Raw genomic sequence first — 4918 nt, forward strand, 5'->3', positions numbered from 1 at the left:
GAAGAAAATGTGGTATATATACACAATGGAATATTAATCATTCATAAAGAAGAATGAAAATATGACATTTTCAGGTAAATGGATGGAAATGGAGACTATCATGCTAGATGAAATAAAACCAATCCTCTCAAACCAAAGGCTGAATGTTCTTTCTGATATGTGGATGCTAACACAAAATATGGGAGGGGAGGAGGGAAGAACAGAAGTTGTTTGGATTAGATGAAGGGGAATGAAGGGAAGGGAGGGGAATGGGAATAGGAAAGACAATAGAAGGAATCGGACATAACTTTCCTATGTTCACACATGACTCCGTGACCAGTGTAACTCCACAGCATGTACAACCACAAGAATGGGAAGTTATACTCCATGTATGTTTAATATGTGAAAATACACTGTACTGTCATGTATATCTAAAAAGAACAGATGAAAAATAAACTTTAAAAAGGCTATATTGGATGTGGTCCACCAGAGTAGAGATTCTTTAACAGAAGTCTAGGAAGGAGTAATCCATTTGTCCATTGTTCATTCATTTATTTCAGTAGGTGCTGTGATGTGCTGCTCTGATATCCCCCTTTGAGACTGAGTCTCTTAATACCCCACCTCTCTGAGGGTTGACCGCTGATAATTCATAGTTCAGTGCTTCCTTAGGAGAATTTTCCCTGGCTGAAGGGAGTTGCCTCATCCCTAATTGCCCATCCCCCAGGGAAGCTCACTTGTCTGAGTGGTCTATTTGGAAAAACAAGGCTAGACTCGATTCTCTCCCCACTGGGGGCTTCTCTGAAGGCTCTTCTTGCTCATCTGCATTTAACTCACAGTTCAACTCTTTCAATTATATGTATTTTTTGAAGATCACTCCTTATAAACTTTCTGAGAACAAATCTCTGCTTCAGGGTCTGGTTCCCAGGGACATGATGTAGGACATTTATCAAATACTTCTGAGCGTCTATCATATCCTGAATGTGGTTCTTCATATTGGGGAAGAAAAGATTCTTTCTATCATAGAGCTTACATTCATGGAGGCTCACAGAGTTTATATTCATGAATATTACAAAAGAAAGCTTTGGATAGTGATAAATGCTATGAAGGACATAGAACAAGAAAATGTGTTTGAGACTCTTGGAGTGTGTGCATGTGTGTGTGTCTATGTATGTTCACACATGTGTCTAGGGAAACCCAGATTTATTTATTTATTTTTAAAAAATGTTTATTCTTTAGTTATAGTTGGACACAATACCTTCGTTTTATTTATTTATTTTTATGTAGTGCTGAGGATTGAATCCAGGCCTCGCATGCGTTAAGACAAGCGCTCTGCCGCTGAGCCACAATCCCAGATTAAAGAAGTGATGTATTTTGTGGAGGCCCTTGAATGACAAGAAGGAGTTGATCATACAAATAGCCCAAGAAATGAAGTTCCAGACAAGTACAAAAAGGACTTTGGCAACCCACATTATGATCGCCATTGAGGATGAGTGAAGCATTTATTCCAGGAGGTCGGAGCTCTATATGTAGAGTGACTTTTAAATGGATCCTAGGTAGAAAACACTTCAACTAATCAAATCTCTTCGTTCTTGTTCCTCGTTGTGTGACTTGGAGCTTATAAGAACAGTGAATGTTCCAAATGAAAATTCTAGTGTTATTCACTGAGAGGGTCAGTTTGTGAAAAGCCAGTTCTCTGTGTCCAGCGATCTGTAGCTCTTCACTTCTGAAGGCCATTGGTCTCAGGAGGATCTTGAAAAAAAAGTGCTTTGTTTTTTTCATACTTATTTCCTACTACTTCTAGAAAGCACCAATCCCTCCCCCATAGTATTAGGAATGAGATAATTTCAGGAAGCACTGCATGCTTTTCTCATATGTCAGAATAAATTGTTCATGTGTAATATAAAATTCAGTCTTTTTCCTCCTCCACTAAGTATTTCTGAAAGGATCCCATTACTGTTTGTTAGTTGGATACAAACAGGATAATAAAGGATACTCATAAACTTTATGGGTTTCTCTTACCTTTCTCTTTCAACACTGTCAGTTCCTTAGTGATGTATTTGTCTCTGATTAAAAATTTTGTTTTTCACTGGGTATCTTATAAATAGCTTGGCAAAGTGGTATGGAGGAATTTTTATGGGTATGCCCCATAAAAAATAATCAGAGGTAGGACCAAGGGAAGTCTATATGGGCTTTCTTTAAGTATTAGAAGCTATTTCTTGGGATGTTGCTATGTCCCACCAGGATTCAGAGTTAGGACAAAGGGTTGGAATTTGTGCCTATCCAGAGTGTACCTCACCACAAGGTGAAACATTCTGAAAGTCATAATTCTCCAAAAGTGGACTTAATTGCCTCTGAGGTAATTACTTTTATTGTTCAAGGCATTCAAGTTGAGACTAGATTGCTAAAAAGTTCTCAAGTGTTCAGAAAGGGTTTCTCCATCATATGTCAATTTGAGTTAGATGAACTTGTAGAGCTCCATTTATGAGTTAGATGAACTTGAGGGTTCCATTCATTGATTCCATTGATGATTCCATGGCATGAGATAAACACTGTGACCAGAGTGAGGAAATGCCATTTATAGCAAGCCATTGAGGTTTTGGGGGTTGTTTGTTATTGTGGCAGGACTGAGGGCATCCTGATTACTACAGAAATACACTAGCTTTGCAATAGCTGAGTCTCTTAATGATCATGATAGTCAAAATTATAATAATGATGTTGGCATTTTGTATGCTGTAGGCATTGAGCTCAGTAGTTCATATACATCCTTTCATTTCTTCCTCATAGCCCTTTGATGAGATGTGTATTATTATATAGTTGTAATAAACAAGAATGAGGCCTAGAGTTTGAGGGACTTATTGAAGGTCACACAGTTCATGAGTGACAGCTAGAATCTGATCTTGGTCATGGATGAGTCCAGAATCCAGGTTCTCAGGCAAGTCCTTGTGTTGTCATTCCTCTTCTTCAATCTGAGTCTTAAACTTCTCATCTGTAAGGTGAGGCTAGAAACATTACTGCCACATCACTTTTCTTCCATTTGATGCTGTTTTGTGGAAAGAACAGGGTGAAGAAATCTTTCCTCTCTCTCTCTTTTTCTTCTGCTTCCTGGAATAATGGAAGCACAATCTCAAAACAGATTCCAGAAGATGGGTGGCAATGGGATATTTAACTAATTGTGAATTATCCTTGTTTGACCTTTTTTGGCTATATGACAAAGCAAGGATTCAGTGTGATCTGGTGATGCATGCAATGGTATGTGACCAGATGCCATGGCTCCTTAGTGGCTGCAGTGAGGTGCAGGGTCAGAATGAAATCTGGCCTTGTGGCTCATTTACAACAAAGACTTGAGACAATTGGCATGATTTCAGTGTAGCTGGGGACGGCTGGGTCCAGCAGGACCAAAGAAACTCCTGTCTCCTTGTGGCCTGAATGGAAGCAAGAAACACATCTGAAAAATCTGAAAAATCCTGAAGATCCAGCCACTAGTCTGTTACATGAAATAGTAGGTGGGTTGGAGAGTGTGATAACATGCCACAAAAGACCACAGAAATAATTGGGCACAAGTTTTACTCAGATTGTTTGTATATCAGCCATTTTTTTTTTTTCTGAAACAGCCTGAAAAATACACTACACTCAGGAAGGAAATAGAGAGGCCATTTTTTTCTTTTTTCCCCTGGTAACTTTGTATTCCTCTCTCAACAGCTTCTTTCCTCATAAAAGTGGCCATTTCCATGGCCTTCTTTTATAAAATTTCTATGCATATATGAAGTTTGACCCATTCACATTGTAAGTGAATCAATCCTCCCTAGCAGCAGTTTGTAACCCTTGTATGATTAATCCCATTTATCTTGGTTTTTTGGAAGCTTGTATTATTAGATTGATCCAAAGAAAGCAAAACTATTCACCTGTCTGAGCAATATCAAGTGTGAGTGTGTTCATGTGTGTGTGTGTGTGTGTGTGTGTGTGTGTGTGGTGGGAGCTGGACAGGAAAACAATGAGATGGGAGAGAAAGAGTGAGAGAGTCAAGGGAGAAAATATTAATATCATTTTCATTAATCCTTTTATCATGGGGACTTTGACATCAATATCCTTTCAAATTAATATCCTTGCCAGAAGTACTAGGATCACAAGTCAATGCAAATAAACAAAGGAAGAGTGCTCAGGTAGTGATAGATGAGGCAGTAGCTGCTGTTGTTATTTCTCCTCCTTGTTATCTCTTTACATTCTATTTTCATTCTTTTAAAAAAACGTGGTAAAATGTACATAAAATTTAGCCCTCAAGAGTTTGCAGGATAGAATCACAGTAGTCATGCTTTGAAGTTGGAAGTGGATTTATGGGAAAGTTAGAAATAAGCCAAGTTCACTTTCAATTCTTATCACACCATGGGAGCTTCAGGGTTTCTCATGGACTTTGCAAATCATAGGCCAAAGACTGCACAGGAGAAGGTCACAACCTTTGAAATGAACGGAGAAAGAAGTGACTGATGAGAGTGCCGAAGGCCTTGCTGGGACACCTGTGTAGATTGTCTTCATACATATTATTACATGTAGAATAATACGTAGAATAATAAAATGAGCCTTGCCAAAGGGCCATGCATTTCCTTTCTTGGCTTTGAGATATGTTTCTGAAAACTCCCAAGTAAGATTGGAACAATGTCTTTCCACCTCTTTTCAGTATCCCTTCTATTGCCACTCAAAGAGCCTTTTGAGGTGATTTTTTCCTCCCCTTTTCTCCATGAAAATTTAATTCCACAGTTATACTTTAAATCTGTTATGTATGGTATGTATTTCTATGTTTTACCTATAATAAGAGTAAGATTTTTTTGCCTCCTTCCATGAATCAGTTTTACCCCTTGACAGTGGTATTGCCCTCATAAGAATATCTGGATTGGAAGAGTGCGTGTCACAGTCACACTATAAAAACGTGTAAAATGAGTTTTCT

This window comes from Marmota marmota, unplaced genomic scaffold, assembly GCF_001458135.2.
Source record: "Marmota marmota marmota unplaced genomic scaffold, marMar, whole genome shotgun sequence".
In the NCBI taxonomy this organism is placed as follows: domain Eukaryota; kingdom Metazoa; phylum Chordata; class Mammalia; order Rodentia; family Sciuridae; genus Marmota; species Marmota marmota.